This window comes from Delphinus delphis, chromosome 2 (assembly GCF_949987515.2).
Source record: "Delphinus delphis chromosome 2, mDelDel1.2, whole genome shotgun sequence".
Classification (NCBI taxonomy): domain Eukaryota; kingdom Metazoa; phylum Chordata; class Mammalia; order Artiodactyla; family Delphinidae; genus Delphinus; species Delphinus delphis.
This window is the reverse complement of record NC_082684.1, coordinates 90,898,329-90,917,284: the sequence shown is the minus strand read 5'-3', so window position 1 is coordinate 90,917,284 and position 18,956 is coordinate 90,898,329. Positions and strand designations below refer to the sequence as shown.

The 18,956-nt window shown below is 43.1% G+C and overlaps 1 protein-coding gene across 1 annotated transcript in view; it reads right to left on the bottom strand.

Annotated features, from left to right (window-relative positions):
• Nucleotides 1-10,398, bottom strand: part of SEMA6D (semaphorin 6D) — a 50,352-nt gene extending 39,954 nt beyond the window's left edge. Inside the window, exon 1 of the mRNA XM_060005175.1 lies at nt 10,351-10,398. The gene's annotated coding sequence lies outside the window, so the exon portion shown is untranslated. The remainder of the gene's footprint in view (nt 1-10,350) is intronic.
• Nucleotides 10,399-18,956: the final 8,558 nt, after the last annotated feature.

The window sequence follows — 18,956 nt, the reverse complement described above, 5'->3', positions numbered from 1 at the left end:
CTTTCACTGACTGAATTGAGGAGATTTTATAGTGAGTGGTTGAGATCATGGGCTTTGAAGTCAGACAGGCTTGGCCTTGGATTCTGACACTGCCATTGTGTGCTCCTAGCAGGTACTTAACTGTGGTAGACAGAAGAATGTCCCCCTCCATCCCCAAAGATGTCCACACCCTATCCCTAGGACCTGTGAATATGCTATTATACACAGAAAGAGGGACTCTACGTATGTGATTAAATAAGAGATCTTAAAATAGGGGGTTTTTCCTGCATTACCTGGGTGGACTCCATGTAATCACAAGGGTCCTTAAAAGATGGAAGAGGAAGGCAGAAGAATCCAAGAAGGAGATGTGTCTATGCAAGCAGAAGACGGAGTCCTATGATGGCTGGCTTGGAATTTGGAGAAAGAGGCCACAAGCAAAGAAATGCAGGTGGCCTCTAGAATCTGGAAGAGGGAAGGAAACGAATTCTCCCATCAAGCCTCCAGAAGGAATACAACCCTGCCGACACATTGACTTTGGCCCAGCGAAACACATTTGGGACTTGCAACCTCTGGAATTGTCAGGTAATAAATGTGTGCTGTTTAGACATCTAAGTTTGTAGTAATTTATTACAATAGCAAAAGGAAACTCACTTATGCTCCTTGACTGCCTGTGCCCTCCGGAATTGTCAGGTAATAAACCTGTGTTGTTTAGACATCTAAGTTTGTAGTAATTTGTTACAACAGCAAAAGGAAACTCACTTATGCTCCTTGAGTATCTGTGCCCTCATCTATAAAATGGGAATAAAAAAAGGATGTGCCCCAAAGGGCTGACATGAGGATTAAATAAGAGAATGCAAATAAAACTCTTTAGTGCTTAGCAGAGATGAAGAACTCAATAAACGTTCACTGTCATTATGCATGATATCATTATCTAGAGAGGAGATTTATATATTGTGATTGTAATAAATGGTGATTCCATAAAGTATAATTCATTGTATCATAATAATCCCTTACATTTGAGCCGCACTTGTCTGGTTTTTACGAAGCCCTTTTATCAACATCGTCTTACTTGATGCTCGGTATAATTGTGAGTCCACAGATGAGGAGACAGAGCCTCCGAGGAGACAGTGCTTTCCTTAGGTCACTCAGAGAGCCCACTATTGGCCAAAGTTGGAGTCTAGGTCATCTGATTCCAGATACAGTAGGCTGCCAATTTCATCATGTGGTTTATAGAAATATACACACAGGGTATGTAGAATCTTAACAAAAGACAAAAATGATTAAGGCCAAATGATGGGGTTGTTCATCCCACACAAGACCATTTCCCATGTGATCTCATCCAGTGGCGTTTTTTGCCAGGGCCTCCTGCCCCAGCTCCTGCAAGTGTAGCCGGAGGCCCCTCTGTAATGCATCTAGTCAGTTGTGCAAAGGACAAGGGAAAAGATTCCATCCTGACCGCAGCAGCAGGCAATCACCTGATACCCTGAAGCATGAAGCTTGATTACCCTTATCTCAGTTTATCATTAAATCAAAAAGTGTTGCTATGAATACTGGCCCAGGACTCCATTTAGGAAATGATATAGACCAGTCAGCAGAAGTAAGTGAGTGTCCTTTTTCTTTCTTAATTTCTGCTCACCGTGAAGATCTTTTGCAAACTAGAAAAAGAAAGAAAAAAAAAAAAAAAACGGCAGCTTTGAGCAGATTTTATTACTTTCTTACTCTTTCATGAGCTGGCCAGGATGCCTTTGGCTCATAACCATTCACCCTGTGCTGTAGGCAAGAGGTTTGAGATCTACTACCTAGTGGCCTGCCAACACTAGCCTTGAAGTCTACCACTCTGATGGGAATCTGAATTTTAGCAACATGCCAGGCAATTTGCAGGGGCACTGATGTTTGAGAAACTCTGGCTACACCAGAGCATTGTTTCTCAAATTGTGGCCAAGGGACCATAGCCTATGAATCACTTTAGGAGTTTGTTGAAAATGCTGACTCCAGGGCCCCATCCCAGACCCAGCAACACAGATCCATTGGTGCTGGGGCCCTGGGAATCTGCATTTTAGCCCTATGTGATTCTGATAAATTTTAAAGTTTGAGGACCACCGGTAGAGATCAAAGATGTGGGTGATGACAGGAATTGTTAGGAGAGGGCCCGAATTTCCATGGTGTTACTCAGGTTTTAATCAGACTAGGGAGCAACCAGCATAGAACACATACCAGTCACCTATATTTTTGTCCTTCGGCCCAACCAACAGAGGAAGCCAGATTTCTGACATCATGAATCTGAAACGGCTGATATGTGGGTCAGGGCTAGGCAGCTAGGCGTCAAGGTCTGAGGTGACTCTCTAGGCCCCTGGAGCTCTCCTGCCAAATTCCCCTTTGCAGTCTGGCTGAATCTGTGGCACGTGTAGTGGGTGGTGGTAGAGAAGAGCTGGTTGTAAAACTGGCTTCAAGGTCTATATATCAGTCAAAGAGATACGATAAAATCACATGTGAAGAGACTGCATAGTATAAGGGCTAAAAGCATGGGCCTTGGAGCCAGACTGCATTTACTTTTACTTGACAGACATTGAGATAAATACAGCACTCACTGCTAGCCAAGCACCATTCTAAGTGCTGTTCAAATCTTAATTCATTTATGTCTCACAGTGCCTACCAGGTGGGTACTACCATCATCATCCACCTTTTAGGTCATGAAACTGAGGATCAGAGAGGTTAAGTAATTTGCTCAAGATCACACAGCCAATCGATCACACAGCCAGGACGCACGCCCCAACAGGCTGGCTCGAGTTCATGTTCTTAACCACCCTACTAAGTTGCTTCCCATGGACCTGAGTCCCCTGGTTCCACTACTCATTAGCTGTTTGACCCTGGGAAAATTACTCAATCTCCCGTCCCTTAGTTTTTCCCCTGTGTAAAATGAGGCTATTATTAATAATAGTACCCACCTCAAAGAATTCTGATCAGATGATTTCATATATCCACTTAAAAGAGTATAAGGCACATGGTCAGCACTTAACAAATGCTAACTCTGAGGGAGCTATCAGTCCCACACTCTCAGGGGTAGCATGAGGATTAAATTAGGTAACATATTTAAAGTACTAGGCGCAGTGCCACGGCACCTGGTAAGCACACGGTGAGGGCTAGCTGTTATTATTAGTCGAGCTGAGCCACGCCAGTTTATTTTAGGTTTTGTCTGGAAAGCAACTGTGCTCTATGCAGGGAGGCAGCACGCCCTTCACTTCAGAAAGTAACTGGGTAGGAGCCAGACTAATTCCTAGATCCAGCAGGTTCTCTGCTTTACGTCACTGGAATATTCCTGAAAAGTGCCTAATATTGAATTTGTATATGCTTAACCCTTTTTCCCCATTGACCTATTTCATAATTTCTGATTGATCTTTCATTGGCAGTGTTTCCTCAGACTTAAGAGTCTTCTCTCAGACTGTCATGTAACCATTAACTTGTAAAAGACTTAAACATACCAGGGAAAATTGAACCACTGGAGCAATTCTTGGCAAAGCAATTGTAATGTAATTGTTTTCATTTTAGTTTTCCTTTGTTATGTATTCACGTGCTCATACTACAGAGAACTTCCGGTCTTTCCTCCCAGAAAGCTTATCACCTCCACTCTTAAATTTAATCGTGGATTGATTACAATTTACGTTAACTCAAGGGGTTAATGATGGCTTGGAAACCCTCATACCCAAACATCCTCGCTTGGAGTATGGCTGGGCACCGGGGTAGGGGAGAAAGGTGAGTGAAGGTGTGGGAGTTGGGAAGGTAGGGTCGTGGAGAGGCATTGATGGGGGTGAGTTTATCCTGAAAGCTCAGACCCAAAAAGGGATGCTGGATCCCCAGGGCCTCTCAAGGATGGGGTTTTCTAAAAGGAAGTATTAGTAACTCCAAGTTGTTTCCTGCCACTTTTTCGCTCCTTCTATTAGGAAAAGGCTGCCATAGCTCTAACCCCATTGCTTGCGAACTTTCCCAGGCATGATAGGTTATAACCACAATCTAATGAAAAGTTCAACTCAATTAACATGTTTACTAAAATATCTGCACCACGTCTACTATGTGTCACACTCTCTGCTAAGTTACAGCCGTGAACAGGCAGTCTAGCCTCATGGGGCCTGCGGGCTCCTCTCCCAAGCACCTAGAGTCCAACTCATGCCTCTCTCACGGTTTCAACAAGTTTCTCCTCTCTCTTCGGCTTCCTATCTCCACGTCCTCCCCAAACCCACATCTATGTATGCAGCTTATTCTTTGTTATAGGGTCTCTGTCCAGAGCCTCTTGAAGTTAAAGCAAAAAATAAAGGCCATGAAGCATCAACCTTCTAGTGTGATTCTGCTGAACCCCTCTGCGGGGGGAGCCAGCTTGCTGGGTAATTCGAGGCAAATCACGCGATCCCTTGCGATACTCCTGTGGAACACTGAACCCGTTGGCAGTTGATGTGGGGTTTCAGCTCTGATCACGGAGCAAACTCCGGAATCATCGCAAGATTGATCCCATTCATTCTGACGGCTTAAGCCTCAGGGCCATCTGCTGATCGGCCAAGTACAGTAGACCAGAGACACTCAAAAACTATTTGTAGGTTGCACGGCAAACTGCTTCTTCACACCTGAAACGCGAGTCTAGGTCAGGACCCAAACGTGGACAAGTGACCTAGACCCCTACCCGCACCCCAGGGCCTTTGCCTAAGCTGTTCTCTATGCTTGGAATGCCCTCCCTCTCACCACCTCCCCTCCTGGCCCTTGCTGTCCACCTGTCCAAATCCTACCTAGGTCAAGGGCCAGCTCGAATATCAGTGGCTCCACAAAGCCTCCCCTGCCCACCCTGGCCAGAAATAACTTCTCCGTCCTCTCAATCACCATAGGTCCGTGTGTGTTTTCTGGCACTTAAGACACTCACCATTTTACTTTGGCTCTGTGGTTACCTCGTTTTTTCTACACCACTTAGTAAGAGCCTTGAGCTCTGGACCCATGTCAGTTCCTCTTTGAACCGTTTCCCCACCCTGGCACCTCCTTGTACAGAGCCAACACTTGGTAAAAGTTGGCTGAAGGAACAAATGGTTACCCTAGCAAGGACAAAAACAGAAGCAACTGCAACATGCTGTATCCCCCCTTGGGCTGCCTGTTCTCCTCCTTCTTCTATAGCTTTTAAAAATGTATTTACTTGATCCACCAATTACCCACAGGAGGTTTGGGGACTTACTGATAAATGGAGACAACTCTGCAGACCAAAAAGTTTCCAGAGACCCTTCTAATGACAAGAGAGGCCTAGGCCAATGTAGGCGCTGGGGGAGTCTGAGTCCCTGGTCTGCTGACAGCCGGCTCCTGGGAATGGAAGTGCTATTTTCTCAAAGAGCTTCATCTGCTCTCGTTCATATGTGCCAGTTCCTCAGCTGAGTAGAAACTCCTGACTTTATTTTTAAATACAGACTCCAATAATAGGCTAAGTAATTGCAGATCTTCCTGAGGCCTTATTATACATGTACCAACATATTGGACTTTTTAAAACCCATCCTTCTTTTCCAAAAATGTATGTTGAAAACCTTACATTTCAGCATTCTATGTAGTGGTAATGTGTATTTGTTTTTTTCCCTCCCATAGGAATCCTGAGTAAAAAAGAACAACAAAAAATGCGGATGCGTGGGTGACGATTTCTCAACAACGTATCTGATGACTCACAGAGGTAGAAGGATTCTCTCTCAACCATAAGTAAGAAAAATGTATATTACAGTACAATACATAGTCAGATTTCAGTAAGACAATTTCCATCCTCGCGCCACTAATGCGTGAACAGCTGCAGCTCTCACTGTCTCTGCTGATGGGGCCCATGAATACTCCTGGGAAATGGGACCGAGATACATAACGGATCTTCACCTGCCAAGATCAGGGAAGTGAGTGTCAATCGCACCCTGACGCAGAAGCACTTTTCTGGTGGCGAGTGATGAATACTGCCATTTGTCCTATGCCACGCAACCTCGGACAGGAGAGTCTAACATGGAGAAAAATGGTGGGCGAAGATGCTGTTCTAGGACACTTGAAAAGAAGACAGTGTCATTAATTATTCGGCCAACAGGAATAAAGATGAAAGAAGAGTACGCCAATATGACTTAGTTTAGAGAAACGTTAAAACTTAAGAGCATAGCGATTCTGTACATAGCATTTCATTCAATACAAAGATTTCCCTCAAAGTATGACTCTTTTTTTGAAAAAACAACATCAGAAATATCAGGGAGTCAGAAGATTGCAGGGTGATCTGTGTTCCTGGAAACGATTCAGTGCAGTGATGACGTGGTGGGCTGAGATGTCAGGGAGATCTGAGTTCAAATCCTGACTCCACCACTTCCCTGCTCTAAGACCTCAGGAAAGTGACTTGACTTCTCAGGTGCTTGAGTTCTTTTCTTGAGAAAGCAGTGATAATGACAGAATCTGCCTCACCCACCCCAGTTGTCTGTTACATGACATAATTAAGATAAAGGTCTTAGTGTGTGCCTAGAAATTAGTAAGCAGACTAACAATAAGTATAGCTGTTGTGGGTGCCGTTTTCTCTTCTTCCTCTCCCATTATCATCAGCAGTAGGAGTATCCCATCATCTCAGCTGTTTTGTGGCTGATTTCATGAGTAAACATTAGGAAAAGAGGTGAGAAGACGATCTCCCACCAAAATATGAGGCGGTCTCCCCTTCCCACATCAAACTCCAAAAGCAATACTTCTAATTATAAAAGTCTTTTTTTTTTTTAAAGCTTGGCAACATAACCTAATAAACATGTCCACCTAATTTATGCCATTCTTGCCTTAACAAGCAATGACTACTGTAACAGATATCTTAGTGAGCAAAAAGAAGAAAACAAACCAAAAAATGTGATAGAAAGCATTGGGTTCCGTTACTCACGGGTCCCAGATTTAGGTCCATCACAGGTTCTTTGTGAAAAGAGATGAAGCAATGATACCTTCAGCTCTCCAAAGAACTAGACAGGGTCTTTTTCTGTTTTCAGTCATTTGGGATCACAGGCTAAAAGCTACTTCATTCTTTTCTTCCCCCTTTCAATAGACTGAGTTCTGAAGGTCTAGGATGAGTGGTGTGAATGACTCCTTCTAATTCTGTAATTCTGGTGGTTTAATCGTATCAAGTCTAAAGAGGCTTTCCTGTGGGTCACGTAAGGTGGAGGCAAGTCCGCTCTGAAGTGGAACATGCCACTGCAAGCCAGCAGGGCCTTTCTGCAGGTGTGCCCCCAGAAGCGGGTGAGGGGCCCAGCACAGGTTGGCAGACAATGGAAACGTCCTGTTCTGGGTGTTAACTTTAGCTACCACAGCCAGACAATGTTGCCAGTGGTGTGGAAGAAAAAAATTGCTGTAGCCAGCTGTGTTGTTCACAGTCGGATGGATTCTGTGTAGCTCTAAATGGTGACGGAGCCAGCAGCCTGTTGTAGCCAAGGACAGAATGATGGATGATCTACATACTGTGTCCAAGTAGAGAGAATGGCAGAAGTTCACTTCAGGGTTGTTAAAATGCTAATCCGGGTGAGTTAACAAAAGCTTGATAGAAGAGAAAAGTTTGAGAAAAGTATACCTTGTGAGGTATCTAGTGGACCACTGATTTGATCACTCTTGGTTACGTAAATGGTTGCTTTTCAAAGGAAGCATGTTTCCCTAGTTATCCTACTGGGAAGAGTGGAAGCAGCTTCACTTATCAGCTGCACTGACACTTGTCAGGGTCTGAGGAGGAAAAGTTAGCCCAACAATAGCCACCTTCACTGAAAAGGGTTATGATATGCTTAAAATAGTTACATGATTTTCATTCTCTCTACATGTCATGGGAATAGATCAAAACACATTTTTCCCCCACAACTGGAAGCTGGCAGCTGTTCACAAAATAAGCTGCAACCTAAGACACTGGCTTTGGTAGATTTTAACTCTAAGTCTCCATTCACATGAGCCACTGAAAGCGAGATCCCCTGCTCCAATGAGTTTCAACATGTGAATCACACTAATAGTACATTGCATTATTAGTGTTAAAGGCAGGGAGATTGGCCCCCTATAAACATGTGGTATGGATAATCTTCCCTTAAAATCTTTAGGATGAAATAACATCCTTCAAAAAAAGGTGCAGATTTACATTTCTTGCCAAATGATCCAGTTTTGCCACTCTCTGTTTCTTTGGATTCTTCTTTCTTACTTAAGTTGAACATAGAGAAACGTGTCTGCCTCACCTGATGTTGGAACATTGGCTAGCATAGCTCCTTGCAAACGACAGGGACTCAATAAATACTGACTGGCTGGCATACCTCAAGCACTTCTTGCTTCCTCTAGAAATGAATCTAGAATGGGCAGGCTTAAAGTCTATTAACTGAAATAAAAGGTAATATTTTATCTTGTAATATGCTAAGAAAGGAGTCCACCTCCTACAGTTACACCAATAATGGTTAGACATTCAGCCAGGCTCTTAACTCTGCATAAAATGCATCAGAAGGGTGAAAAATGACCCTATTTCAGATGCATTTTTCACTCTTTGTCTCTTAGTGGAACTCAAATGCAAGAACAATGACTAAGCTAATTACCAAGGCTTATTTTGATGGAGCAGCAAGAAGTGAAGAACTTCTCCAGTTTCAATAAGTCCTTAACAATTATGGGCATTTTTGTGAAACAAAGCTCCAATTCCCGCTTACTTTGTCTGTGTGCCTTTCATGCAATAGAAACCACCACGCAGGATTCAGGGGCCTACTTACGCAGAGCACAAGTTACTGGACAGATCCTTCCTGTTTAGCAAGCAGCCAGTGAACTCAAGTCCACTGGATCTCTAAGGAAGTTACCCTCACTCTAAGGACTAATAGGTTTGCATCACAACCATCTTTCAAATCCATCCAAACGAGGGGAGACAAGACCAGATGGTGCCATTAGAGGGCACCTAAATAAATAAATACGTAAATAAATAAATAAAGAGAAAGAGGGTGGACTGCCCACAAATCTAAATCAAATTCAGGTCAACTAGCTGTTTGGTGAAGGAGAAGCCACGATATTCCAGGCACACTGTCCTGCATCACAGAAACGTTCCTCAAAAAAGGTTACCTATGTAGCATCCCTAACAGAAACAAGGACAGGTAACAACTAGAATCCAGTAAGAAACAGTAACTGGCTGTTAATTTCAGCAAATGTACCACTGGAAGAAAATGGTTTGCTAAACAACACCATTTGGAAATCTCAGGGTTATTTATTTGTCTTTCTGAGAGCACAGTCTAGGGACCTAAGTCAAAGCATGGACACTAACTTTAAAAACAAAACTCAGCTATGTTTATTTACCTCAAGATGTTCAACTTCATGGTAATATAGGCCCAAATCTCAGAGCTTACTAGGCAATTTCTATTCATCTAAGCCAGCGTAAATGTTTGTGTCATATTGGCCAGCCTGACAGAACATGCCTGTCACTCACTACATTAAATGTGACGACACACAACTTAATTTCCTGAGTTAGATATCAAAGAGAGCGAGGGGATTTTTTTTTTTAACAACATGGATAAACCAGCATCAAAAGCTACTGTTAAACCACCAAAAGAATAGTAAAATCCTCACCTTGAGCTGTCTGGGATAAGCTTTCTCAATTCTACAAGGAAGAAACCTTGAAACATTTCTCCAAACAATTATTTCTCCAATTCTGAGGAACGGAGACCAAACCAGATTTAAAAATGTTAAACCTTTCCCCAGGACTTCAGCCTTGAAATAAAAGCACCCACTTTACTGCCCCAAATATCAAGTAGAGGGAAAGACAATCCTTAAAAAGCAACTAAACATTTTACTGCAGACTTAAATTCTTAGCAGCCAGAAGTTCTTGGGAAAATTGCCCTACACATTTCTTCTCCCAAGTAACTGGAAACACTACCGTTATTTTTAAGGGAAAGCCGTGGCCCATAGTGATGGACATAAGGTCCGATTATTGTTTGCAAAGTCTGTATATCTATAATAATGATCTACTGTTCCTTCTGTGTGAATATCCCAGCTGAACATAGTGAGGAGTGGGGACGCCGGAACCTGGGTTACTGACTGGTCACCTCTGAATGAGGAATACTACTCTGGGTTCCTGTAACTCCGCTACTTCACTCCTCTCTAGCTCCATGACAATTAGCTCTTTACAAGATCGGGATTTAGAGAATCACCTGACAGCAGTGGTCCCGAGAGCTGATTTAACAAAAAATTTTCAAACCCAGTTCTCATCCGCACCTTGAAGTCCCTTATAACCTTTAGTTTCAATCCAAGAGTTATACACGACAGAGGAAGCTTTAAGCCCTTCCAAATTACCCAAGGCGGCCGCTGTATCAGTTTCTGCAGACCAGGAACAAACATCATTGCTGTCAAGACGGGAGATAAAAGTTTCCCTACCTTTCGCCTCACCATCCCCCTGCCAGCGGCTGCCGACGCGAGCGGCGGCTCCCTCCCGGCTGCAGAATGCCTCTCGCCGCCGGAGAAGGGGCTCATGCAAAATTGACTCTTCCTTATTTGTTTCCATCCATAATTAATGGGTAGATGAGAACGTAACACATCTCAGCGCTGGGCTCTTGCCGCCTGGCGGAGACCCTGTCCAAGACGCTTCCGTAAATCATTTCCAGCCGGAGAACAAAGCACGGAAAGTTGCGGGGGAGAGCGGCCGGGAGGAGAAACGGGGCGCCGGGTGGGAGGCGGGCAGCTCTGGGCCCCGGAGTCCGCCCGCGGCGCGCTCGGCCAGCAGGGGGAGAGGGAGGGCTGGGAAGTGGCCGCCCTCCGGGCAGAAGCCGGTGCCGGAGCCTGGAGGGCTGGGGGAGGGCCGAGTCCCACGAGCCCCCGCCCCTAGCCAACAGGCGCTACCGGTGGGCCGTCCGACCCGGGGGCGCACTGACAGGTAGCCGGCGTCCGCCGTGAGCCGCTCGTCCGTCGGCTGCTGAGCTGCGCCCCTTCTCCTGGCGCGGGCGGGTGCTCGCCCATCCACGGCTAGCCTGGCCCGGCGGTCCCAGAGTCGGCTCCCGTGCGGGCGGGCGGAAGGGGGCGGCGGAGCCAGCAGCCGGCTCCTTCAGCCTTGGCTCGGCGGTCGCGCGGGCTGGGGACGTGGTGCCCGGCACCGAAGCAGCTGGGTTCCCCCTGATAAGGTGCGGGGGAGCGCGGAGCTGGCGCTGCCTGGCGAGAAACTTTTGCTGGCTCCCTCCTTCCGCTTTTTATTTTCTCCGAGGGGGGTGCACAGTGTTGGGGGGCCCACTCCCCTCAAGCCTCCAGCAATGCGAGTTTTGACGCGACCGCCAAACCTCTCCAGCCCTTTGCGCGTCCCTGGTACGGCAGGCGGAGAGAACAGCTTGGAAAAGAAATCAACTCTCCAGTGCCAACACACACACGCATACGCACACGTACACATACACCAGAAGCAATTCAGGCTCTAAGGATCAGGGTCCGATCCCCACCAGGCGCCTAGAGCATTAGCAAATTTTTATAGGGCTGTCTTACCTCATGGGGGGAGGGGGGGGAGGCTGGTTTAAAAAAAAAAAAAGCTTGTCACGCTCAGAGAGAAGAGAAAATAAAAAATAAAGAAAAAATTAGAAAAAAAGAGATATATCCCTGTGTCTCTAGGTTTTGGCTTCTTCGATATAATCCTGAAACTCGCCACCACCAGTCCTTGCAGCAGCGGCAGCGACAACGACAGCAGCAGCGGGACGGAGCGGGAGCCAAACAAATCGAGGCACGGCAAATGGTGTAATTCGATCCATCTTCAAGTCAATCCATCAGGCGAGCCGGAGCCTCGTTCCCTCCCCGCACTCGGCAGCTCGCGGCGTGGGGCCCACCCCCGGGCGCGGAGGGCAAGAGGCGCGGGCGGCCCGGCGCGCTCGCCCTCTCCCGAGCGCCGCGGCCAGCGCCGCCTGGAGGCCCCCAGCCCGGCGCCGCGGCCCGGCTGACCCCTCGGTGGCCTCCGCGTCCCTCCTCCCCGGAGCTCTGCTGCGCGCCCTCCCTCTCGCCACCTCTGAAGAGCTGCTCCTTCCAGCAACTCGCAGCGCCTCAGTCATCCAGCTCGCGGTGGCTGCTGCAGCCTGAGAAGCAGCCTTTTCGCTTTCCTACCTCTTTCCCTCTTTTTTTCGCTCCCTCACTTTTTTTGAGCTTTCCTCCAGACATTTAGAGGACAAGGCGTTGCAGCCCAGAGGAGCTGCAGGCGCAGTTGCTCCGTAAAGTTATGCCTTAGTTTCCTCATCTAAGATTTATTTTTTAAGCACATCCTTACAAGCCCGCCCCCATATTACATTTGTCGTCCCCTCGCCCCAATTTCTCTTTACAACCACTAAGCAAAACAGCTAGGAAGAAGCAATCAAACATTGTTTTATCTTTATAAAATACAGAAATTGCCTACTAAAAATCCCATTTCTACTTTGAATGAAAGCCATTCAGTCCAGTATAATTTTGCAGGCTAATGAGCCGGTTTTACAGGCAAGTGTGTCGTGTAATATGTTCTGGGAGAAATGAAAATGTCCTTGAAGTGACATCATTTCAAATTGACTGTCACAAAGGAAAGGAAAAAAGTCACATACTTAAAAACAAGAGGATTTTAATCCAAACTTCATATCCAAGAACAGGCTGTGTTTTATTAAAATTTCCAGTTGAATTATGAATCACTGAGGGGTCTAAATGGCTGGAATGAACCGTGATGCCCTCATTTAAAGAAAAAGAAAGAAGGGAGCATTTCCGCCAAACTTTTAATTTTCATTTGAGTATGGTTAATTACCGTGAATGAGAGGAGAAGGGGGCAGAGAAAGGATTTTCCTTTCCTCAATGGTTCCTGCTTTCTCCTCAGCACAGTTACATGTTTACATTTAGGAAAAATACCCTGTACTGAGTTATTTCTAAAACTTCCACCGACAGCCTTGAAAAGGAACTCAAAAAAGACACCCCAAGGAACTGCTGCAGGACTCACCCAGAGAACTGTTTCCTCGCTAGTCAACACTTTGTTACCAAAAGGAAGAAGGAGGGAGGAAGAAGGGGAGTCTTTTAAAATATAACTCTCTTCCTGCTGTTCCTCCCATTCGAAGTAAGGGGTAGGGGGCGGAAAGAACAGCTTTGGCAACACAGCTTTGTGATTTTTCTGTTGTTGTTAAGGCTTTTGTTGGCTGGCTGGCTGGTGTTTTCAGGTTGTGCTGGGCTCTGACATCATTGCAAGTTACTTGGCAGTCCGGGCCCTTTCCCAGCCAACTTCTGACCCAGAAAGCTGTGCCTGTTTTACTGGTGTCCAGTCATTCCGTATTTTCTCCATCAAGGGAGCAAGCCCCGCTGCAGGCAAAGGGCTCTGTGCACTGAATGAAGATGCAAGAGGGTGACCAGTGGTTTGAGGAATCCTATCGCCACCCACCTGGAGGCAGAAAGCTTATGAACTGTCTCCTGTCTGCAGTAGCAGACAAGTAGCAGAGAAGAAAAAAAGTTCAGTTCTCCAGATCCTTGAATTCTTTGCTGAAATTCTGCGATGGCCAGCTTTACAGAGCGCCACCCCAGAGAGTACAGTTTACCTGAGATTGAGCTCTTAAATTCAGGAATAAAAAAACCTTTAGGTTGCAGAAGAATATGCTGATAGGTTATTTCGAGCCAAGGATTAGATATGTAACTTATCACAGGGAAGGGAAAATAACTGTTTAGGATGACTTCCTTACTGGGTGCTTCTTAACTGCTAGGATCTTGTCTTACTTACCTGGACAGCCCCAGTGCCTAGCACAGTGCCTGGCATTTAATAGATACTCAATAAATATTTGTTAAACAGATCTGGCAAGGAAACCCACAACTTTCTCACACTCTTTTATGTGCTGAATCAGGGAGTATAGTCATCTCTAGATTGTATGCTCCTCCAGAGAAGGGATATATTCATTTGTGTCCCTAGGGCAAGCATCGTATCCATGTAAGGATGTTCACTGAATGAGTGAAGAATGAATAAGTGAAGAAAGGAAGAAGGACGGAAGGAAACAAAGAAGATTTTGGCTCTTTTCACACCTAGAAAGAATACTTAGAAGTGGTCAGTGCTTTAGATAATTAGTGGTTATGCTTTTGCCGTTACCGCATATCTCCCAGGAGTGATAAGTAGTAACTTTATTTACAGTCTATTTTTTGTTTCTCTGTTTCCTTTAGGAAAAGCTCAAAATTTTATTTCTACGTTTCATTTCCAATCTAGTTTTAAGAATAAAATGTATCTGAAAATTATAGAAAATCTGTGTGTAATAGTCAATAAAATGTTATCAATCATTGGAGGGTACCACTCCTTAACTATTACAGTTATTAAACAAAGCAATAATGCTTACTATCTGCCAACCTCTTTGAAACATTTTATAAGTATTACTTGCTTACAACAATTCTTTCATTTAAGTACTATTATTATCTTCATTTTGTAGAAGAGGAAACTGAAGCTTAGAGGGTTTAAGGTATTTGCCTAAGGCCACACAGGTAGTAACTGCATAGGAGGTGAACCCTAACCTCTTAGTTGTAGTAATGGTTAGTAGTGAGGTCACAGTTAGTAGCAGTAGTAAATAGTGAAGGCTTTGGAAACCTTTGACAACCTGGATTCAAATCCAGACTCCCCCCCTCTCTTGGGATAATTTATTTAACTACACTGCGCATCAGTGTTCTCATCTGTGAAACAGGAATCATAACAATACTTCAAATGGATTTTATGAAGACTGAATGTGATAATGCATGTAAAGTGTTGAGCATCTTCCTTGGAACATGGCAAGCACTGAATAAATATTAGCCAATGTTATTATATGTGCCCTGTAGGCAGAGCAATCTTGGAATCCTGCAGAACTGGATTAGAAATTTAATCCAACCTCACACTAAATGTGAGACTTCAGGGGAAAGCACATGGTACACAATAGGTTTACAAAACATTTTTGTTCCATTCCATCTCCTTCTTTCCTTCATCTATGTATATATGTCTATTAATTCAGCTACATACACTTAGTATCCAGTTGATATGAAATAACATTTTGTATGAATTTTAATGAATCATACAGTTTCGAATGTAGAATTTCATGTTTCAAAAAAAAAAAAGATATCGGTATTGAAATTTCAAAGGTAGCTACAGCTTCTGTGATTAATTTGGAATGCACATATAGTATTCCTTGTGTTCGCACATTATAGAAAGTGCTTTCAAAACTCTCCACGACATGATAAATCATTAATAATGTAGACCCAAATCTCGGCATCTGCATGGGCACGGCTGGTCTCCTTATTTCAGCAGTCTGCATAGGAAAGTGACTCTGTCAAGACACTTCACTTCAATGAAACATATTTATCATGGTAAAGCTTAAACCTCAGATTTTACTGACATAATTCATTTCTATTATCATGTACCATGATAGTACACCACCACAGCTATGCTTATGTTTGGAATGGTAAAATGTGCTTTTGTAGTCATTGTGATTGCTCTATCTTAACATGAATAATTTTGCTGTGCACTCTGAGTAAGGGGAATGCACCGTGCATGTATGGAAATAATACATCAGTTACTTATCTAGTTTTGCTAATGACTCCTCAGGTGTCACTGTGTGGAAGGACACTGAGTGCTCAAGCCAGATAAAAAGAATCAGGCTTTTTTTTTTTCCCATCCAAAAGATGAACAGCAAACAACCTTTAATAATACTAGCTCTTTTGAAAACAGACGAGAGGCAGGAATGCTATCAACATTTTATCAAAGATCTTTTGAACAAACAGAAGCACAATAAACTTTTTGGATGAAGGGTGAGTTGCTTAATTTTACTTATATATACTTTGGGAAGGAATACTTAGGACACAGCAAGGTCAGCTTATATCCTGGCAGATGTAAGGAATCTGGGACTCTGTGTAAGTTCCTGACAGCCTTCTCTCCACAAATTTACAGTAATCAAGCCTCTGACCTTGAAGAATTGGGACCGAATAATATCTTTTAAATGTTAGAATGTCCAAGGAGAAAGATAATGAAAATGAAAATAATCAAAAGGGGCAGAGAATTAGAACATTTTATCTGTTTTAAAAAATATATAACTTTTTACTTTGTTTTTAAAAACAGATCTCCTTGCCTAACATTATTTTTTTTGCTTGAGCCAATGTTAAAATTCAAATCAACAAAGGGAGAAGAAACTGTGGCTAGCCAATATTTGGCTAGCCACAATAGTATCACTTAATTCTTACCACAGCTCTTGGAGACAGGCATCATTTAGGAACAAAGAAACCCATCCTTGCTTAAGTTAACCATCTTGTCAGGATTTTTAGCCCTTGTAGATGATAGAGTCTAGAGTCTAATACAGGTCTGTTTGGCTCTTAAGCCTAATTTTCTTTCTAGGACACAATACTCTGAAAAATGGAAAGAGCATAAGTTTAAAAAAATATGTCTTGAATAATAAAGGAAACAAAAACATTAAAAAACCTTGTCACATATAAATGAGTGTCAGGAACTCTTCAATGGGGTTTATAGCATGGTTTAAACCTCTATACATTATATGCATACTATTACCCATGTAACTCCCTTGGATCGCTTGTAAATAAAGAGATAAAAGACCTGTTTAGCAGCATGTGAATTTATGTTAAAATCAACCTCACTGGTTAAGCCCCAAGTATTTCAATTTATGGTTAGGGCTATATGATCATACCTTTGGCAAAATAATAATAATAAGGGCCAAATATTATTATTGTTGAATGCTCTAAGTACGGGAACTTCTATATGTTAGAGCCAATTCTTTGCCAGAAACCACTAGGGCCATCTATTGGTTAAAAAAAAAAAAAAAAGACTAGGATTCTGGGTAATTCCTGTCTTTCCAAATAAAGGCACACAAAGGATACATTTTTTCTTTCCTTTTGCTTTCTCAGATAGGATGCTTACTATTATGGACATTTTATTAATACTGAATATATTAGAGTCGTTTAAAAAATTACACTGCTAGTCTGAAAGGGAGTCAGGAAATTATGTGTACAGGTGACAGGAAGAAGCTGACATTCTGGGATAAAAATCAATAGCAAACACTGTTAGTGTTCCACTGTAATTATAGGAGTTGTCTAAAATCCCCAATGCCCTATTAAACTGTGATAAGTGACAAGGCCCAGTAGCACATGGGAGATACATCTGGCTAACAAGTGTTTAAATCTGGGTCTGGGATATGGTGTCACTGAGTCAGCAATGGCACAAACTAGGTGACAGGAGGTAATGCTTGCTCCACCAGCCCCAGTTACAGGGGTTTTATTTGTGTCCTAGAAGGAGGCTTGGGAGAAACCTACAACTTATCTAACCTTTGGCTGATTCCACAGAGTGGTCTGCACCCATGTTCTCCTCGTCCCCAGATCTCTCTGGCCTTTGAACCTAGAACATATCACTTGTTGACAGTCTGCAAAGAAAAACAATAAGGCCTATTACATTTTTATAACAGACTTTCGTACCAGGGTGGCCCTAGTAACCCAGCTAGATTTAAACATTATCTGATCCACTTGACTATGGGCCAGGATGGGCTCCTCCATGGCTGTCTTCTACAAGCTTGAATTGTGATGGTTGCTGAAAAATCACTTCAAACTTATATTATCAAGGAAAGCTTTAAAAAGGAGGCTCACAGAGTTTGCCATTGTCTGAATTTGTATTTCAATTACTAAGCTAAAAGAAGAAACTGTTGGCTAAGAGCCTTTCTGGAAAATCCAGAAACGTCCAGAAGGACTGTTTAGGAATTTTTAACAGTATCACACAGCCATTAAGTTAGAATATTTCCAGGTTATAGTATATTCAACAGTTGACTTTTCAAATATTACTGCATCTGGACACACACACACACACACACACACACACACACACACACAGACTGTGTAATTTTCCTCCAAGAGTCCCTATTGAAAGGCTTTGTGAGTTCTTTTACTATTTTAAAATTTGGAGAATTGTGCTCATATCCCAATATGTTCTGAATTTCTGGGTCATAATTACAGAATAAACAGATTCACTTCTCATCACAAATTTTAATTAAGAATTCCAGTTACGCAATTATTTGCTAATGAAAAATAGCTGCTCAGTACCAAAGCATACCATTAAGTATGTTTACTCAAAATTATGTTTTCTAAAGATAGTTTCCATAGGTCAGTTTCTCATTTTTATGTCATCAACCTAATGTTAAAATAAGAGGAAAAGTTATCTCTTATTTTATCGAGCTACGTGTGGATTCAGGAGAAAAAGATAGTCTGTAATTGCTGGAAATAAATTAATTTAATGTTAAAGTCTAATTAGTCATGATCTCAGCTCTTCATATATGTCAAGATACTGAATTCTGTGATTTACCTTTGTTTAGATCCCTTCGTGAAGATACCCGTTTGTCCATTCACTGGCTGGGCTTTTGCCTAGAAAAGGGGTCGGTCGAGGCAATTATTTGCCCCACATTTATTTATTGTGCTTTAGAAAAAACTACCCCAATCTGGGTTACTGATTCCTTAAATATGCTCTTGGTTCCCATGTGATAGGAGAACACTCAATTTGTTTGCTTTTGACTTATTTGCCAGCTTTTATGTCGATGAACAAAAAGTATACATACATGAACAAATAAATAATCCATTTTGATATCAGGCAAGTGTGCAGCCTACCGAAGGGAGATATTTCTAGAAATTTCAAACAAAGTTAACCCTTCCAAGTTAAACTGCTAGAAACATACAAAGCCTGAGATAGACTATGTGCAGAAAGGTTTCCCCTAAGAGACAGTGAGTTTAAAGGGAACAGAAATCAAACCAGGGCATTACAAAATCCAGTCAAGGTGACGAGAAGATATCACCCAGAGAACATAAGTGAAGTGGAAAAGGGCAGGATCATTCACTCATTTATCCTTGCATGCATTCATTTTACCATTATGAATAGCTGCAATCTGCTTTGTGTAAAGCAATGTGCAGAGATAAATGAGAAATATCTCGCATTTAGACAGCAACTTCAAGTTTGAAAAGCAGTTTTATCAGAGTCCTGGCAGGAAACAGACAGCACATTCGACTTGGGTAATTTGAGGAGCCTTTAA